Genomic DNA, 21596 nt, shown 5'->3' with positions numbered 1-21596 from the left:
ATAATGTGTTATTTTCTCCAGGGGTACAGGTTTGTGAATCATCAGACTTACGCATTTCACAGTACTCACCATATTATATATCCTTCTCAATGTCCATCACCCAACTACCCTCTCCATACCCATCCTCCTCCCAGCAAACCATAAGAGACTCTTAATCTCACAAAACAATCTGAGTGTTCAGATTTTTTTTAAGAGACAGCATGGAATAATAAAAAAATTCATTTATAAACAAATGTATTTTAAGCTTCTAATAAATGTCAGCCAACTGTGCTGGGTGAAGAAAGTATGTGTGCATACACACATTGCCGCCCCCTCCCGCTCCTGATGAAAAGATAATTCTTCTCTTATAACGTCTGGTGGAGAGACAGATATTAATTTAAGAGTCATGTAGATAGAAGCATAATTATAACTGGGGTGATAAGGGGGTGCCTGGTGGCTCAGTGGGTTGAGCCTTTGCCTTCGGCTCGGGTCATGGTCTCAGGGTCCTGGGATTGAGCCCCAAGTCTGGCTCTCTGCTCAGCGGGGAGCCTGCTTCCCTTCCTCTCTCTCTCTGCCTGCTTCTCTGCCTACTTGTGATCTCTGTCTGTCAAATAACTGGGGTGATAACATGGTATTGGAGAATATATAATTGTATATTAGGAGAATCCAAAGAAGTCTTCCTGGAGGCGGTGGCCCTTGAGCTGAGATCTGAAGGATGAACAGAGAATAACACTGAAGAGGAGTCAGGGAGTTAAGGAAGGAGATTATTGCAGACGGGGCATCTATATGCAAAAGTTTTTGGCAGGAGGGAGCATGGACTGGGAGAGCCCAAAGAAGGTGAGAGTTGCCAGAGTTCAGAGGCAAGAAGGAGTGTTGTGAAATAATGAGGCTATAGAATTAAGTTAGACAGGGGCCCAGAGCAATTAGGGCCTTGTGGGCCATATTAAGTACCCATGTTATCCCAAGTTCCCTGGGAAAGGACCCCTCAGATATTGAGAGAAGCTTAGGCCTTGGATTCTGGTAGATGGAAAGAAATGAAGAAATGCTAAAAAAAAAAAAAAAAAAAAAAAAAGCCCCCAAAGCCTCCTAACAATTAGGGCTATAGTATTCATACTCTCAAAATATAAAAAATGCAATTCAGTATAGCATTATATTCACAAGAAAGTTACAGAATTTACAAAAGACCAGTTTAAAGTATACCTCAGATGGTATGAGTTGGTAAAAGGACACCAGTTTAAAGTTGTATGATGAGTTATCTTCTCTCAATCCTGGCACTATGTCTCTGTGACTATATATAGATCCTCATTTGGAGGTAGGGCCAAACTTTCAATCTTTGGCTTTTTATGAATGTGAGGCCACGTGGTCTCTGTGACAGGTTGTGAATAAGTAACTATTGACATGTCCCCCACAACGGAAAGCGATGCAGCCAGATGTGTGTATTAAAAAAACCCTCTAATTAGTACTGTATGTTGGCTACTTGAATTTAAACAAAACAAAACAAAAATGCTCGATAAAAATGGACCCGATTTTAGAGGGACCAGCAAGAATCCAGAGTTCTCATTTAGGAGACTATGGTAGTGGTCCTGACAGGAAAGGCATGTTGTGGCGATGGTCGTAGCATTGTAAAGACACAGGTGGTTTAGTTAGGTTTTTGTTTAGGATGAATGATAGAGAGCAACCACAATTTTGGACTTCATGGAACCAAATCCCCAAATTAGAACTAGAATTAGGGAGCTTGACTGAAAGGTAAACAAAAATCACTAAATGACACCAACATAGTGATTCTTTTTTTTTTCTCCATATAAAAATATATTTTTATGTTTATATATCTGGATATATTTTAAACTTTTCATTTTCCAAACAATTATTTGCATGTATAAATAATCACCTGAGTATGGAAGTAACACAATTTACACATGTCAGTCCTAACACAGACTAACTTTTTGGTTTTGTTTTCAATGCAGAAATTTAACAGAATTTGCCAACAAACATTTTTTGAGCACCTACTATGCGCCAGGTAATAACAGATTTTAGCTTATGATCTGTAAATTTGTATCCCCACCCCCATACTTTTATAACATGAGTGGTAATTCTGAAAAAATTTAAACCACTTCAACTTCATTTTGATTAACTTGGAAGTTAAAAGTATTAAAAATGTGAAAGGAAAAAGAAGTTACTTTTTTTAGTTTTTGAATATTGTATGCCAGCTGCCCTAAATGTTTTAAGAATCCTTTTAGCCTTTTCACCCTGCCTTCCCACTGTGTGCCCAGAATAATTGATTATCCGTGTGTGATCCTACAAGCATTGCAGCAAAAAGGGCAGAAAACAATGAACAAAGATAATGGGTTCTCACATTTTGCCCTGCCTACCTTTTTCTTTCAAACTAACTTAAGTTAATAAAACTTCCCATGAAAGCCTTTGAAATTTCATCATGGGTTTTGTGAAAGAGGTGAAAGTTGACCTAGAAGGGCCTGACCTATAACTTGACAGCTACTGGAAGTCTAGCCTCATAATTCAGAGGTCCAGGGACAGCTTTGCCTATAAACTCAAGTCTTCATTTCACTGACATTTTCAGGTTTAGTCTCCTTGAAAATGCTAACAAAAGTGAAGCATATCATTTCTCTGCTTGGGATAGCAATGGTGATGTTTATGGAACCGTTTGCTGTCTCAGGGGTAATCTCCCGGATAATTTGGATTAACCTTATCGGGTCTCTAGATACCACATTACCCAGGGTGAATGATCTCCAGAATAACCTTTCCAGATCCTAAAGTTTTAACCCCAGCACCATGTTTTATCAAAAAACTTTCAACAGAAATCCATTGAAAACTACCCACCCAGGCTTACTTCAACTCTTTTGGTCTGAAGTGACCTTCAGGCAGGCAAGAAAACATAATGTTTTCTGTGAGTAGTTCTAATTAGAAAGTAGGGCAACCTGACATTTTTCTCTATTGACTTTTTCCATGAGACAGTTGTTATGTATCAATGTGCCTCACTCCTCCTATTTGTCTGGGTTTTGAAATTGATTACCTGCAAAAGGGGATTGTAGTACTTTTGTTAGTTTATTAGCTGGTGGAGAGAATTTACTTAAAGGAGTGAAGAATTTTCCCCAAGGAAGAATTTGTCTTTTGGAGAGGCAAGTGAGAGAATCTTTTACGTGTATTGATCAAAAGTCCTTCCGGAGTTTTTTTTTTTTTTTTTTTTTGTTAAGGAAAGAGAGAGGTTAGATGCCTTCTGAAGCTGGATCAACCCTGAAATTCTGTCACAGTCAAGACTTCTACATCCTAATTAAGCTTGCTTTTGTGAAATCTAATTATGTTCATAATTACTTTCTAGTGTTATAAAGATAGAGCTTAGAGTTCCAGTGTAAGACTATGAATTTCACTATCTCAAAACTGAAAAATAGTAATTACAACAATGAATTTATTTTATTTTTCTGTTTTTTAGAAAGTGCAGGCCCTGGTGAATCACTACAGTTTTTCAGGAAAATATTCATCCCATTTGAATCAGTTTAAAGAGGGAGAGCAGAATAGCAGTGGCTGATAAAATTAATGTCATATCTGTAATTGATAGGAGTACTTACGGTCTTAATTGAATGGGATAATAGAAGGAAAAAAATCACTTTGCATTCTTTATATTGAAACATGTCCTTCTGAAAGTGAGATTGTATATATACATTTACCCAATGCTCATTATTTTCTAAAATTAATCTGATTAGGGTGCATTTAAACATAGGGCGAAGGAAAGTATTAAGGTTGTCTGTGCTCAAAAAATAAGATCCTATTGCTGATTTACTTTATAAAATAGCTTGAACTGACCAAGTTATGAGATCCAACAGTTTAACCTTAGAAGGGACAGACAAAACACTTTTTTCAAAATAATGATAGTTTCTATTTCCTTGAGATTTTCCTTTGTGCTTGAGGGTTTGCATGTATAGTCTCATCAATCCTGACAACATTGTAAACTATATATTATCATCTCCATTTTGTAAAGGAGGAAAACTGAGACTCAGACTCAGGAAACCAAGACACCTGCCTGGGTTCACTTATCTGGGTTGAAATTTTGCAGTGGAGGAACTGCCATTGTAACCTTGTCTGTCTCTGATGCTCATATTCTTTCCACTATGCACCACGCCTACAAAATGCTTGGTTGCTTTCTGCTGTATCTACTTGAGAAGAAAACTAGAGAAGTTAACGGGAAAGGCCAAAATATGGGGATGGGAAATGGAAATGATTATGGGTGCAGTGGTGTTTTCACTGGAGAGTTACATATTTGGATAATAATGTGTAGAGCTTTAGCCAGGCAATTAGAGGATGAACCACTTAAGCTAGCTAAAGGAATTTCCATTGAGCTTGGGAGTACAATTTATTAGAAAGATTAAAGACTGGCTGGACCATTTCCTTGTCTCAGACCAATAGAATAATGGAAAGAAATTTTGCATTCCAACAACAGAACAACTCCCTGCTAAAACTGGAGTGTGATATTTAAATAAATAATAAGAATGATAGTTCTCATTTATGGCACTCATCCTAAGTATGAAGCTTTTTAGAAATGCAATATTTTTAACCTTACAACATCCTTGTTTTATTATTTCTGTTTTACAGTTGGGAGAAAAACAAAGAAATCAAGTACCTAGGAGTTTCCCTTAGGCTGACAAATATGTTCATCTTGATCTTGAGTCTGCATTCTTTTTCTCCAAAGAGAATATTTGATATACTTCCTTACCCATTGCAGGTTAATATATCTGAGAAGAAAAGCTTTAAAACTATATTTTAAGAGTAACGAGTTTTGCATATCATATTGGAGGTACTGGCGAGGTCACCAGCATGTTAGGTGGGATAGAGTAGATCTTAGAGAGGAGAAAGCTTTTCTGATTTTACTTTCGTATCTTAAGCTAGTATGGTCCAGAAACAGTGGTGGAAACTTTGGAGGACAACTTTTGCTTTGAGGTAGGCAAATGGTCTTAGATAAGTCATGTAACTTTGCTGGGCCCCAATTTTCTTTGCCTAGTTCAGTGCTTGGCATATAGCAGGAATGAAAATGATACATGATATAATTAAGCTCAGATTGCTAATTTTTTGGAGTTTCTTTCAGTTCTAAATTCTGTTACTCAGGCATTGTAACTTTGGTTTCTTCTTTCAAAAAGGAAAATTGTGCCAATCTATTTGGCAAGGTTATCATGGGAATTAACTAGTGTATTTTCCAAGTTATGGAGGTCCTACAGAAAAAGATAAGAAGAGCACATCTTCTTTCCTTTTAAATAGTTATGATAACTTTTATTTTTTTAAAATTTTTTATTTCTTTTCAGTGTAACAGTATTCATTGTTTTTGCACCACACCCAGTGCTCCATGCAATCCGTGCCCTCTCTAGCGCCCACCACCTGGTTTGCCCAATCTCCCACCCCCGCCCCTTCAAAACCCTCAGATTGTTTTTCAGAGTCCATAGTCTTTCATGGTTCACCTCCCCTTCCAATTTCCCTCAACTCCCTTCTCTTCTCCATCTCCTCTTGTCCTCCATGTTATTTGTTATGCTCCACAAATAAGTGAAACCATATGATAATTGACTCTCTCTGCTTGACTTACTTCACTCAGCATAATCTCTTCCAGTCCCATCCATGTTGCTACAAAAGTTGGGTATTCATCCTCTCTGATGGAAGCATAATACTCCATAGTGTATATGGACCACATATACATTGGTCTGCTGAAGGGCATCTTGGTTCTTTCCACAGTTTGGCAACCATGGCCATTGCTGCTATAAACATTGGGGTACAGATGGCCCTTCTTTTCACTACATCTGTATCTTTGGGGTAAATACCCAGGAGTGCAATTGCAGGGTCATAGGGAAGTTCTATTTTTAATTTCTTTTTTTTTTTTAAAGATTTTATTTATTTATTTGACAGAGAGAGATCACAAGTAGGCAGAGAGGCAGGCAGAGAAAGAGAGAGAGGAAAGCAGGCTCTCCGCTCAGCAGAGAGCCCGATGCGGGACTCGATCCCAGGATCCTGGGATCATGACCTGAGCCGAAGGCAGCGGCTTAACCACTGAGCCACCCAGGCGCCCTATTTTTAATTTCTTGAGGAATCTCCACACTGTTCTCCAAAGAGGCTGCACCAACTTGCATTCCCACCAACAGTGTAAGAGGGTTCCCCTTTCTCCACATCCTCTCCAACACATGTTGTTTTCTGTCTTGCTACTTTTGGCTATTCTAACTGGTATAAGGTGATATCTCAATGTGATTTTAATTTGAATCTCCCTGATGGCTAGTGATGCTGAACATTTTTTCATGTGTCTGATAGCCATTTGTATGTCTTCATTGGAGAAGTGTCTGTTCATATCTTTTTTTTTTTAAATTTTTTTTCCAATTTATTTATTTTCAGAAAAACAGTATTCATTATTTTTTTCACCACACCCAGTGCTCCATGCAAGCTGTGCCCTCTATAATACCCACCACCTGGTACCCCAACCTCCCACCCCCCCCGCCACTTCAAACCCCTCAGATTGTTTTTCAGAGTCCATAGTCTCTCACGGTTCATCTCCCCTTCCAATTGACCCAAAAGCACATACCCTCCCCAATGTCCATAACCCTACCCCCCTTCTCCCAACCCCCCTCCCCCCAGCAACCCACAGTTTGTTTCGTGAGATTAAGAGTCACTTATGGTTTGTCTCCCTCCCTATCCCATCTTGTTTCATGAATTCTTCTCCTACCCACTTAAGCCCCCATGTTGCATCACCACTTCCTCATATCAGGGAGATCATATGATATTTGTCTTTCTCCGCTTGACTTATTTCGCTAAGCATGATACGCTCTAGTTCCATCCATGTTGTCGCAAATGGCAAGATTTCGTTTCTTTTGATGGCTGCATAGTATTCCATTGTGTATATATACCACATCTTCTGGATCCATTCATCTGTTGATGGACATCTAGGTTCTTTCCATAGTTTGGCTATTGTGGACATTGCTGCTATAAACATTCGGGTGCACGTGCCCCTTTGGATCACTACGTTTGTATCTTTAGGGTAAATTCCCAGTAGTGCAATTGCTGGGTCATAGGGCAGGTCTATTTTCAACATTTTGAGGAACCTCCATGCTGTTTTCCAGAGTGGTTGCACCAGCTTGCATTCCCACCAACAGTGTAGGAGGGTTCCCCTTTCTCCGCATCCTCGCCAGCATCTGTCATTTCCTGACTTGTTGATTTTAGGCATTCTGACTGGTGTGAGGTGATATCTCATTGTGGTTTTGATTTGTATTTCCCTGATGCCGAGTGATATGGAGCACTTTTTCATGTGTCTGTTGGCCATCTGGATGTCTTCTTTGCAGAAACGTCTGTTCATGTCTTCTGCCCATTTCTTGATTGGATTATTTGTTCTTTGGGTGTTGAGTTTGTTAAGTTCTTTATAGATTTTGGACACTAGTCCTTTATCTGATATGTCGTTTGCAAATATCTTCTCCCATTCTGTCAGTTGTCTTTTGGTTTTGTTAACTGTTTCCTTTGCTGTGCAAAAGCTTTTGATTTTGATGAAATCCCAAAAGTTCATTTTTGCCTTTGCTTCCCTTGCCTTTGGCGATGTTCCTAGGAAGATGTTGCTGCGGCTGAGGTCGAAGAGGTTGCTGCCTGTGTTCTCCTCAAGGATTTTGATGGATTCCTTTCTCACATTGAGGTCCTTAATCCATTTTGAATCTATTTTTGTGTGTGGTGTAAGGAAATGGTCCAATTTCATTTTTCTGCACGTGGCTGTCCAATTTTCCCAACACCATTTATTGAAGAGGCTGTCTTTTTTCCATTGGACATTCTTTCCTGCTTTGTTGAAGATTAGTTGACCATAGAGTTGAGGGTCTATTTCTGGGCTCTCTATTCTGTTCCATTGGTCTATGTGTCTGTTTTTGTGCCAGTACCATGCTGTCTTGATGATGACAGCTTTGTAATAAAGCTTGAAGTCTGGAATTGTGATGCCACCAACTTTGGCTTTGTTTTTCAATATCCCTTTGGCTATTCGAGGTCTTTTCTGGTTCCATATAAATTTTAAAATTATTTGTTCCATTTCTTTGAAAAAGATGGATGGTACTTTGATAGGAATTGCATTAAATGTGTAGATTGATTTAGGTAGCATAGACATTTTCACAATATTTATTCTTCCAATCCAGGAGCATGGAACATTTTTCCATTTCTTTGTGTCTTCCTCAATTTCTTTCATGAGTACTTTATAGTTTTCTGAGTATAGATTCTTAGCCTCTTTGATTAGGTTTATTCCTAGGTATCTTATGGTTTGGGGTGCAATTGTAAATGGGATTGACTCCTTAATTTCTCTTTCTTCTGTCTTGTTGTTGGTGTAGAGAAATGCAACTGATTTCTGTGCATTGATCTTATATCCTGACACTTTACTGAATTCCTGTATGAGTTCTAGGAGTTTTGGAGTGGAGTCTTTTGGGTTTTCCACATAGAGTATCATATCATCTGCGAAGAGTGATAATTTGACTTCTTCTTTGCCGATTTGGATGCCTTTAATTTCCTTTTGTTGTCTGATTGCTGAGGCTAGGACTTCTAGTACTATGTTGAATAGCAGTGGTGATAATGGACATCCCTGCCGTGTTCCTGACCTTAGTGGAAAAGCTTTCAGTTTTTCTCCATTGAGAATGATATTTGCAGTGGGTTTTTCATAGATGGCTTTGATGATATTGAGGTATGTGCCCTCTATCCCTACACTTTGAAGGGTTTTGATCAGGAAGGGATGCTGTACTTTGTCAAATGCTTTTTCAGCATCTATTGAGAGTATCATATGGTTCTTGTTCTTTCTTTTATTGATGTGTTGTATCACATTGACTGATTTGCGGATGTTGAACCAACCTTGCAGCCCTGGGATAAATCCCACTTGGTCGTGGTGAATAGTCCTTTTAATGTACTGTTGAATCCTATTGGCTAGTATTTTGGTGAGAATTTTTGCATCTGTGTTCATCAAGGATATTGGTCTATAGCTCTCTTTTTTGATGGGATCCTTGTCTGGTTTTGGGATCAAGGTGATGCTGGCCTCATAAAATGAGTTTGGGAGTTTTCCTTCCATTTCTATTTTTTGGAACAGTTTCAGGAGAATAGGAATTAGTTCTTCTTTAAATGTTTGGTAGAATTCCCCGGGAAGCCATCTGGCCCTGGGCTTTTGTTTGTTTGGAGATTTTTAATGACTGTTTCAATCTCCTTACTGGTTATGGGTCTGTTCAGGCTTTCTATTTCTTCCTGGTTCAATTTTGGTAGTTTATATGTTTCTAGGAATGCATCCATTTCTTCCAGATTGTCAAATTTGTTGGCGTAGAGTTGCTCATAGTATGTTCTTATAATAGTTTGTATTTCTTTGGTGTTAGTTGTGATCTGTCCTCTTTCATTCATGATTTTATTTATTTGGGTCCTTTCTCTTTTCTTTTTGATAAGTCTGGCCAAGGGTTTATCAATTTTATTAATTCTTTCAAAGAACCAGCTCCTAGTTTGGTTGATTTGTTCTATTGTTTTTTTGGTTTCTATTTCATTGATTTCTGCTCTGATCTTTATGATTTCTCTTCTCCTGCTGGGCTTAGGGTTTTTTTCTTGTCCTTTCTCCAGCTCCTTTAGGTGTAGGGTTAGGTTGTGTACCTGAGACCTTTCCTGTTTCTTGAGAAAAGCTTGTACCGCTATATATTTTCCTCTCAGGACTGCCTTTGTTGTGTCCCACAGATTTTGAACTGTTGTATTTTCATTATCATTTGTTTCCATGATTTTTTTCAATTCTTCTTTAATTTCCCGGTTGACCCATTCATTCTTTAGAAGGATGCTGTTTAGTCTCCATGTATTTGTGTTCTTTCCAAACTTCCTCTTGTGTTGAGTTCTAGCTTCAGAGCATTGTGGTCTGAAAATATGCAGGGAATGATCCCAATCTTTTGATACTGGTTGAGTCCTGATTTAGGACCGAGGATGTGATCTATTCTGGAGAATGTTCCATGTGCACTAGAGAAGAATGTGTATTCTGTTGCTTTGGGATGAAATGTTCTGAATATATCTGTGATGTCCATCTCATCCAGTGTATCATTTAAGGCCTTTATTTCCCTGTTGATCTTTTGTTTGGATGATCTGTCCATTTCAGTGAGGGAGTGTTAAAGTCCCCTACTATTATTGTATTATTGTTGATGTGTTTCTTTGATTTTGTTATTAATTGGTTTATATAGTTTGCTGCGCCCACGTTGGGGGCATAGATATTTAAAATTGATAGATCTTCTTGTTGGACAGACCCTTTGAGTATGATATAGTGTCCTTCCTCATCTCTTATTATAGTCTTTGGCTTAAAATCTAATTGATCTGATATAAGGATTGCCACTCCTGCTTTTTTCTGATGTCCATTAGCATGGTAAATTCTTTTCCACCCCCTCACTTTAAGTCTGGATGTGTCTTCGGGTTTAAAATGAGTTTCTTGGAGGCAACATATAGATGGATTTTGTTTTTTTATCCATTCTGATACCCTGTGTCTTTTGATTGGGGCATTTAGCCCATTAACATTCAGGGTAACTATTGAGAGATATGATTTTAGTGCCATTGTATTGCCTGTAAGGTGACTGTTACTGTATATTGTCTCTGTTCCTTTCTGATCTACCACTTGTAGGCTCTCTCTTTGCTTAGAGGACCCCTTTCAGTATTTCCTGTAGAGCTGGTTTGGTGTTTGCAAATTCTTTCAGTTTTTGTTTGTCCTGGAAGCTTTTAATCTCTCCTTCTATTTTCAATGATAGCCTAGCTGGATATAGTATTCTTGGCTGCATGTTTTTCTCGTTTAGTGCTCTGAAAATGTCATGCCAGCTCTTTCTGGCCTGCCAGGTCTCTGTGGATAAGTCAGCTGCCAATCTAATACTTTTACCATTGTATGTTACAGACTTCTTTTCCCGGGCTGCTTTCAGGATTTTCTCTTTGTCACTAAGGCTTGTAAATTTTACTATTAGGTGACGGGGTGTGGGCCTATTCTTATTGATTTTGAGGGGTGTTCTCTGAACCTCCTGAATTTTGATGCTCATTCCCTTTGCCATATTGGGGAAATTCTCCCCAATAATTCTCTCCAGTATACCTTCTGCTCCCCTCTCTCTTTCTTCTTCTTCTGGAATCCCAATTCTTCTAATGTTGTTTCGTCTTATGGTGTCACTTATCTCTCGAATTCTCCCCTCGTGGTCCAGGAGCTGTTTGTCCCTCTTTTGCTCAGCTTCTTTATTCTCTGTCATTTGGTCTTCTATATCGCTAATTCTTTCTTCTGCCTCATTTATCCTAGCAGTGAGAGCCTCCATTTTTGATTGAACTTCATTAATAGCTTTTTTGATTTCAACTTGGTTAGATTTTAGTTCTTTTATTTCTCCAGAAAGGGCTTTTATATCTCTGGAGAGGGTTTCTCTAATATCTTCCATGCCTTTTTCAAGCCCGGCTATAACCTTGAGAATTGTCATTTTGAACTCTAGATCTGACATATTACCAATGTCTGTATTGATTCGGTCCCTAGCCTTCGGTACTGCCTCTTGTTCTTTTTTTTGTTGTGAATTTTTCCGCCTTGTCATTTTGTCCAGCTAAGAGTATATGAAGGAGCAAGTAAAATACTAAAAGGGTGGCAACAATCCCAGGAAAATATGCTTTAACCAAATCAGAAGAGATCCCAAATCGTGAGGGGGGATTTCTCCCCCCTCACGATTGGGTGAGGGATCTCCTCTGATTGGGATCTCCTTTGATTGGGATCTCCCAATCTCTTCTGATTGGGATCTCCCAATCTCTTCTGATTGGGATCTCTTCTGATTTGGGGATAAAAAGAGGCTCAAAAAGAAAGAAAGAAAAAAAAGAAAAAAAGAATTAAAAAAAAGAGATTGAATTAAAAATTCAATCAAGAATTTAAAAAAGAATTAAGAAAAAAAAAGATTGAAGAGATTAGGATCTCTTCTGATTTGGGGATAAAAAGAGGTTCAAAAAGAAAGAAAGAAAAAAAAGAAAAAAAAAGAATTAAAAAAAAAGAAAATGAATAAAGAAAAGTATAAAAAAGAAAAATATATATATATTAGATAATCTAGTTATCAAACGTTAAAAAAGAAAAGGGTAAAAGTTATAAAAAATTTTAGCAGAAGAAGAGAAAAAAAAATGAAAAAGAAAAAAATTAAATTAACTGCAAGACTAAAAAATCACAGGCAGAAAGCCATGAGTTCCGTGGTTTGTTTTCTCCTCCTCTGGAATTCTGCTGCTCTCTCCTTGGTATTGAAACTGCACTCCTTGGTAGGTGAACTTGGTCTTGCCTGGATTTCTTGTTGATCTTCTGGGGGAGGGGCCTGGTGTAGTGATTCTCAAGTGTCTTTGCCCCAGGCGTTATTACACCGCCCTTACCAGGGGCCGGGCTGAGTGATCTGCTCGGCTTTGCTTTCAGGAGCTTTTGTTCCCTGAGCCCTTTCCGTAGAGTTCTGGAGGACAGGAATACGAATGGCGGCCTCCTGGTCTCCGGCCCGGAGGAGCTGAGAGCCCGGGGCCCCGCTCCCCAGTGCGCCCTCAGCGAACAGCTCCTAGTAACTCGCGTCTGCCTAACCTCCGGCCGCGCTCCGAGCTCACCGAGCTTGCGGCCGGTTCAAGGCAACTCCGAGCTGCGAGCTTACTGTCGGCTCTGTCTCTGCAGCCGGCTTTCCCGTTCCAATATCCGCAAGCTCTGCGACACTCAGACACCCCCGATCCTTCTGGGACCTGAGGTCACGCCGACCCCTCGTGGGCTTCGCCCCGGTTTAGCCTCCGGAGCGATGTCCCTCAGCGGAACAGACTTTTAAAAGTCCCGATTTTGTGCTCCGTTGCTCCGCCGCTTGCCGGGAGCCGGCCCCTCCCCCCGGGGTCTATCTTCCCGTCGCTTTGGATTCACTTCTCCGCCAGTCCTACCTTTCAGAAAGTGGTTGTTTTTCTGTTTCTAGAATTGCTGTTCTTCTTCTCTTCGATCTGCCGATGGATTTGCAGGTGTTTGCAATCTTTAGATAAGCTCTCTAGCTGATCTCCTGCTAGCTGAGGTAGTCTCAGCCTGCTACTTCTCCGCCATCTTGACTCCTCCCCCTGTTCATATCTTTTTTAAAGATATGACTTTTTTAAAGTCCATGAGAGTGGACTTTTGTAGAAGTATTAGTGGATTTCCCAGATTTGTACTAATAACATGCAGTGATTCCAAATTATCATTATACATTTACATGTAGAGAAACTGAATCAACAAAAACAATGTTATATGGGAAAAATACAAGAGTAAGATATTGGGTAATGATTTTCCATTAATTAAATATTCATTTATTCATTCAACCAATAGTAAGCTCCCAGTACTGAGCTAGGTGATGAGGATAAAAAGATAACTAGTTTCATGTTTTTTCATTTAATTTGTTCCTAGTTAAAATTTATAAAATTTACTTTGATAAATAACTTACAAAAGTTAAAAATAAGCTATCCCTATATTTCTGTTAATATGCACATTTCTCTTTATTTATGAATTTATTCTCTGCCAGAAATCCCTATGAATGGGGGAAAACCTTGAGTACTCTGAAGTATCTATAATGAGAAATATACACAAATTAAGAAATAATCAATAAGATACTAACACAAAAGCATGGTGCTTGCTAGAGACTCTCCCCATTGCAAATGCAAGAATCTTTTAATTTTGAAACATGAGCTATGTGACTGTAGTATTGACTCTCCTCAAATATTTAAAAGGGTAAACCATGAGTGTATCTTAGATTAATACTTTAGAAAGAACTTTCTTTTATTTAAGAACTGGCTTAAGAAAAAAGAAAAAGAAAGGATTGGCTCCATATCTGAAAAGTCAAGACCTTCACTCACATGGTCTGATCCAGGGACTCAAATGATGTCAGTAAGGTTGTCTTTCTTTCTTGGCTCTGTTTCTGTGTATTGGCCCCATTTTTTGAGCAGGCGCCTCCCTCATGGTGATAAAATAGCTATCAGTAGTTCTAGGTTTAGGTCCTATTGTGCCAACAATTCAAGTGTAAGAAAATCTTTTTTTTTTTCCCAGTAGTTCCAACCAAAGTGTAAGGATTGAGTTTCAGTGGCTCTGGTTTATCTGTCTTGGGTCACATGCCCATCCATGGAGCTGGTTAGCGTCAGTCTCATCCAAACTACATGAGGATGAGGAATATCCGACTTCTATTACTAGAAGGAGAAGGCAGTAAAGACCATTTCCATTATCTTATTTTTAGCAATATGTAGTATCTAGAAAGAGCCTATCTGTTCTCTCCCTTACATCACAGCAGAGGGTTCCACGGTCAGCTGCCTCTCTCTCACCCCAGTGCATTAATCTTTCCCTATCATACACATTTGTGTTTGCTCATTAGTCTCTTTATGAGACCATGGTTTACAACCAGGGATTTTCAGGACTGTGAAATCCTTAAGTAGAGAATGTTTCCATTTATAGAAGAAAAATTGGTCTGTGCTATTTGGCCATATGGACTGCCTTAGTGAAAGACATATATTATGTCATCAAAATCCCTTGATATTGATATAAAATCAACTTATATGGAGCAGGATATATATTTTGCATCCTCTTTATAAAGAACATTTAATACTGTGTATCCTCAAAGAAAAAGCATCATGAAGTTGTATAAACTACATTAGAAATCATTTTTCATTTGGAAATTAAATTTTGCAACCAACTGGGTAGTTATACTTAATCTAATGATTTCTGAGTGTTTAAAATAGTAACATCTGCCAGTGGACTCATAAAGGAATCTATACATCATAAGAATCAGAGCAGTATGAAACTTTTAAATTTAACTTCCCATGAGGATGCAAGATTGGTATACTCCATTAAATAATATATATAAGGAATTATTCAATGAAGTTTCATTATATTGGTGACCACCCACTACTATTTTATTTTTGCATGAGTTTCTGCAGTCTGAAAGATTAAAACTCTTTATTTAAACTAGCCCTTGTTATAATGTGAGACCCTCAGGATTTAAAAAAACCCATTATTTAATATTAACTATAAAATGCTTATTGGGGGTAGTAGAAACTAGGCTAGATTCCTATATATATCAATAAACCATTAACATACAGGAAGAAAAACTCAGGAGGACTTAAATAGAGCATAGGAGGCACAAAAACACCTCAAAATATATAACACAGGAATAGGTACAACACAATATAAAAGTAATACTCTTAGAGTGGTATGAATTCCATACTCTGAAATAAAGCTAAATTATCTGAAAGCATTCATACTACCTGAACTTTAAGAATTACTGGGGAGTATACTAGGGCTTGGAAGTAGGAACCTCAGAAAGTTTACTATTGTTTATCAGAATATTTATTCTTAGCAAGCGGGTGGGTGGGTAAGTACCCTTTTTTTGATTCTCACGTAGATTTGGGTCTTAGTTTAATCTCTCTAGCATGGAAAATGGTCCCTAGTTTATATCAATAAAAATTTCTGCTTTGAAGTAATCTGGACAACCTTACTATATAAAAACTCCCTAAAAAAAAGAAATTGTTTTTTTTTTTTAAAGATTTTATTTGTTTATTTGACAGACAAGAGATCACAAGTAGACAGAGAGGCAGGCAGAGAGAGAGGGAGGGAAGCAGGCTCCCTGCTGAGCAGAAAGCCGGATGCGGGACTTAATCCCAGGACCCTGAGATGATGACCTGAGCTGAAGGCAGCGGCTTAACCCACTGAGCCACCCAGGTGCCCAAGAAAGAAATTCTTTAAGCGACACAAATTCCAGAAGACTGCTTGGAACTTTCAGGAATGAGAACTGTGATTTAAGAAAAGCCATGAGTAACAACTTCACTAGGAAACTGATTTCGTGAGTCTGAAACTATGTCTTGCATTGGATTGTCTTACAGGGACAACTTTGTCAGCAGAATTTGTCTCAAATTCATTGTGATGTTTTCCATTTTGTTTTTCAATGGAGTTGATTTTAGGAAATGACTGCTAGTGCTCATTATCATAAAGAATGATCAGTCATAGGATTTATTTCCCTTTTCCAGTTTTATTTCCTATTTGTTTGACTTTTTAAAATTATCTTGTGCTTTTTACAATGTGTGCTCTCTGTGTGTGTGTGTGTAGTGTGTGGTAATACTGCAGATATTCTGAGTTCTGGACTATGCAGCATTCCAACCAATAATGCAGAATTGATATATGATGAATATAAATTTTATTATTATTGCATATATAATAATTATTATTTTCACCATTTTTTCAGTATGAAAGTAGTCATTTATTAAACGACCGGATTATAAAAATAATCATGGTAGATACTTTAGTTCATCCTTCTAATATGCCTATTGATCTGGTCTTCCCTGTTACCAGCATGTCTACCTTTTGTAAAATGGGTGGTCTTTTTCCTTCATTCCCTTTTGAGGAGAAGATAACTTGAAGGTCAATAAAAAGTTGTTTGCTTCTTTGAAATATTTTCCAATAGTACAGATCTGCTGAATCAGATCCTCCATGCAGATGATGCCATACTTACCAAGATATTGAGCAATCACTGTGTCACCTGTCAGGGCAATTCACTTGTTGATTTTGCCTTCACCACACTCTTAGATCAATTCATTTACCACTTCAGAGGTGGGTCCTCCCATGCTATATATGGTTCCACAGTTCTGAGCATGTTAACTGAAGCTTTGTTGAGCTTAACAAAGGTGCCATTGAAGAAGCTGCAACACCTCTGGAACCTTTGGGCTCACACCACTGCTACCTCTGATCCTGATGACAAGCACCAATATGGGTTCTGCAGGTACATAGGAGTTGCCAACTTTTTTTGCCATCCTGACCCTTCGAATCTCAGTTCTCTAGATATGCCTATATTCTTTGTGGTAATGCTTAGCTTTTTGATAAATAGGTTTTCTCCTTGCTTTTCTTTTCTTTTTTTCTCCTTTTCTCTCTCTCTCTGTCTTTCTTTTTCTTTTCTTTTCTTTTTTTTTTTTAAGATTATTTTATCTATTTGACAGAGAGAGAGACAGCGAGAGAGAGAACACAAGCACAGGGAGTGTGAAGGTGAAACAGGCTTCCTGATGAGCTGAAAGCCCAATGTGGCCCGGGACCCCAGGACCATGACTTGAGCGGAAGGCAGACACATAACAATGGAGACACCCAGGTGCCCCTCTCCTTGCTTTTCGAAGCATTTTTTGAGCAAACTACTTTCTCAGACATTTGATCTTCAACTCTGAGAAATTCCTTTGCTTTTTTCTTAAGGATTTCTGGCACCATAGAAATCCTCTTTTTCTTCTCTTCTGCATCCTCTGTGGTTCCAGCTGGGAAAGACTATTTTCACCATTTTAAAAAAGATTTTATTTATTTAATTTTCAGAGAGAGAGAGAGCGAGCACACAAGCAGGCAGAGTGTCAGGCAGAGGCAGAGAGAGAAACAGGCTCCCTGCAAAGCAAGGAACCTCTTGCAGGACTCGATCCCAGGACCCTGGGATCAGGACCTGAGCCGAAAGCAGCAGCTTAACTGACTGAGCCACCCAGGCATCCCTATTTTCACCATTCTTAATGCACTATGCTAATAACTTTAACTTTCATAATAAATCCAAGAGGCAAATATTTATATCCTCATTTTACAGACTAGATAATTAAGACTTGGATAATTTGGATTAAAACTTGGGTAAGTAATATGTTAGCTACAGATTTTTTGTAGATGTCCTTTATCAGGTAGAGGACATTCTCTTCTGTTCCCACTTTGCAGAGAAATTTTATCATGAGTGGATGTTGACTCCTGTAAGTCTTCCTTTTTTTCATTGAGATTATCTATGTTTAAAAAAATTCTTAATAATGAATTACATTGATTGATTTTAAATATTGAACAAGCTTTCTATTCCTTGAATAAACCCCAGTTTGTTTATAATGTATTATATTTTTATATGTTACTGAATATAATTTGTTAGAATTTTGTTGATGATTTAGGCATTTGTGGTCACATGGATATTGGTCTGTAGTTTCTTATAATGTCTTATTTCTAGTTTTGGTATCATTGTGATGCCAGCTCTTAAAATAAGTTGGGAAGTGTTTTCTCAATTCATTTTCTGGAAGAGATAACATAAAATTGATATTTTTTCCTAGAAATGATTGATAAATATGTTAGGTAGAAATCTCCAGTGAAACCATCTGGGCCAGGAGTTTTCTTTGTGGGAAGGTTTTCAATTTCTTTAATAATATAGGAATATTCAGGTTATTTATTTCTTTTTCAGTGAGTTCTGTTCATTAAAGTCCTGGCCCATTTGATTTAAGTTCTTGAAATCACGAGCATAGAATTGTTTGTTGTATTTCCTTATTATCCTTTTAATGTCTGTAGGATCTCTTATGCCTGCTACTGGTGATTTATATCTTCTCTTTTTTCTTGGTCAGTCTGTCTAGAGGTTTACAAATATTATTGATCTTTTCAAAGAACCATATTTTAGTTTCATCAAATTTCTTATTAAAATTTTGTTGATTTCTGTTCTCAGATTTGGCTTTTCCTAGTCTCTATTTGGTTTGGGTTTACTTTTTTCTTCCTTTTCCACTTTCATTATCGAGACCTTTTTGTTTCTTTCTTTTCAAAGACTTTATTTATTTGGAAGAGAGAGATCACAAGCAGGCAGAGCGGCAGGCAGAGGGAGAGCGAGAAGCGGGTCCCCGCTCAGCTGGGAGCAGGTTCAATCCTGGGACCCCAGGATCATGACCTGAACAGAAGGCAAATGCTTAACCAACTAGACCACCCAGGTGCCCTGAGACCTTTTTTTTCTAACATAAGATTTAATGTTATAAATATCCCTTTAAGAACTCTTAGCTGCATGCTGTAAGTTTTGATATTTTATCTTTTCATTTTCATGGAGTCAAAATATTTTCTAATTTCCCCTGAGACTTCCTGTTTCACCTATGGTTTATTTAGAAGTATGTTGTCTACATTTTACAAATTGAGGATTTTCTGCTTTTTAAATTAAAAATCCTATTTACTTATTTATTGGAGGGGTGGGGAACAACCAGGAGGAGCCCCAGGCAGAGGAATAAGCAGGCTCCCCACTAAGTAAGGACTTCAGTGCAGGACTTTAATGTTAGGACCCTGTGATCACAACCTGAGCTGAAGGCAGATGCTTAACTGACTGAACCACCCAGGAATTCCTATTTCTCTTTAGATTATACAGTTTAATATCTAGTTAATTATAGTTCAAGAACATACTTTGTAAGATTTCTATCCTTTTAAAGTTGTTATTGTTTTAGATTATCTTATTTTTTCTTTAGCTGAGAATGTCCTTATTTTGTCATCATTCGTGAAGGGTATTTTTGCTGGATGTAGAACTCAACAGTTCTTTTCTTTCTATGCTTTAAAGATGTCCTGCTTTAAGGATGTCTTCGCTTCTTTGTCTTTTAAGGAGAATTCTGCAGCCAAAATTTTGTTCTCCTATATGTAATACGTCATTTTTCTGTGGCTGCTTTCAAGATTTTAAAATTTATCTTTGTCATACAGTTACTTGGTTGCTATTTGTGCAAGCTTTTCTTTGAGTTTATGCTGTTTAGGGTCTGCTGAGCTTCATGAATCTCTAAATTTATGGCTTTCAACAAATTTCTTCAAATTTTTCTTTCTGCATCAATCTCTTTCTTCTCTCCTCCAGGGAGTTTAATGACATAAAACAAGAGAACAACAAGTAAGAATAAATGGGTGTCTCTCATACTCTTCAAGTCACTGTGATCCCTTTTCCCAGTCTTCTCCCCAGAAAGATAGGTTTTCTCAGAGGTTTTGCTGCCTGTATCCATCCTCAGTTTTGCATTGGGGGTCACTCTTGGGTCAAAGCTGGATGATAAAGGAGGAAATAAGATGGCAAAACTTACTCCTATTATAGATCATTCTTTAAGCCTTGGTTCTTTTGTATAATTTTTCACAGTTCCCTTGTAGTTGCTTTTTAATTCGTATAGAGTTTTTAGTTACACTAGTGGGAGAGAGAGCTGTAGTAGGGTTACTCCATTTTGGCTGGAGTTGTCATCTTTGATTTCTAAAAATTTACATCTTACAGATGCTTCTATATCAACACATACCAGTTTGCTTATTTATTTTAAAGTGACAGAATATTCCAGTTTATAAATGTGTCATAGTTTATTTAAGAAGTTGTTTATATATATTTTTTGTTATTAACAAAAATGAGACAACCTTTTATCCATGTGTTTTGGAATATTTTGGGGAGTATATCGGTAAGGTAAATTGCTAGTTAGGGAATACCTTCACCTTGACAAACAGTTGGAGAATGCCCATTTCTGCACAGTCATGCTCAACTAGAAACCTAAAATTTTTTGCAGTTTGATAAGTGAAAAAGCTATCTTGTTTTGATTTACATTTCTTTGTATAATGGTCCAAGTTGAACATTCTTTCATAAGAACAATAAAGCCACTGTATGCCTTTTTCTGATAACTGCTTGAGGTTTGTGTTCAGTTAGAAGGGTCAGTTCCTCCCCACCCTCAACCCCACCCAGATTTTAAATAAAGTCACTCAGACCTTCCCCTGGTTTATTTATGATTTTATTTAGTCTACATTCTTCACCATTGGCAGCCAATGCAAAAATGGTGTATTAAGGGTGTATTGGCTCATGCACCTTTCAGAAGAGTTTTCCTACCTGTCTGGCAGGACTAAGTATAATTCTGGAATAGAAATTATTCTATTTCTAGAATTATGTGATTCCCAGACTTGAGCATGTTATTAAACTGTATAGAACATTCCATGAGGACTGACAAAGTGAGATGAAAAAAAAAAAATCCCACATCACATTAACTTCTGTGCATGCATGTAATCACCTTTCAGTTCTGGGACTAAAAGAAGGGACACTGGGGGGTGTATTCTCAAGGCCATGCTGCTCTCTCCATTTGCTGACCTAAGGTGATTTCTGAACCTACTTGATGGCTACAGTGAATATTGGCTACACAAGCCATTGGTTGAAAAGTAAACACTTATCTACATAAATTATCTACCATTAACCTTGAATGGTGAATTGAGGAAAGTAGAGAAGATGGGTTGTTTCTCCTTTCTGGTTCCTTCTGAAATGTTGGCTCAAGAGAAATGGGGAGAATAAATGTGTTCCCTTTAATAGACATGATTTTCTGTAGTGATGTCTATATAAAGGGTATATCCCTTTCTCTGATGAATGTAAGAAAACTTAGAATGTTTTCTAAGATATTAGATTTATAAGTATACAGTATTTAACATTTCTTATTTTAAAATTTACATACAGTAGGTTGGTTTATTTACCTTAGACTTTTTGAGTGATTGCAGAATCTTGGCATTAAATATTCTTAACTGAAACTGAAGTCTCAGCCTCCAACAGAACTGCATTTCTTAATTAACTTTTTATAACAAAGATATTTTTTGTTTGATTACTTTTGCCATCAAAATTGTCTTCAAAACTTGCTTCCTTTTGTATACTTCATTTTTGATATTACCTATTTTTTCTTTTACCTTATATATTCTCTGTGTCAAGTATTCTTAATTTTTACTTCTTCTAAGGGTCCTATTTAGCTTTCATTTGTACATTTAATCAAAAAGAGTGCATTTCATTTGGCAGTTAGAGCTTTGAGTTAACAATTAGAAAACAGCATGGATTATCTTTATGTAATATTAGGAAGTTACTACTGATCTAACCAAGTCTTATCTTCTTGTCAGT

General features: G+C 37.6%; 1 pseudogene; it reads right to left on the bottom strand.

The window, feature by feature from the left end:
- Positions 1 to 16232: 16232 nt before the first annotated feature.
- On the bottom strand, positions 16233 to 16847 carry LOC122903941 (annotated as a pseudogene).
- Between the last annotated feature and the right edge of the window lie 4749 nt (positions 16848 to 21596).

This window comes from Neovison vison, chromosome 4, assembly GCF_020171115.1.
Source record: "Neovison vison isolate M4711 chromosome 4, ASM_NN_V1, whole genome shotgun sequence".
NCBI lineage: Eukaryota > Metazoa > Chordata > Mammalia > Carnivora > Mustelidae > Neogale > Neogale vison.
The sequence above is the reverse complement of the archived record's forward strand: the minus strand, read 5'-3'. Positions and strand labels throughout refer to the sequence as shown.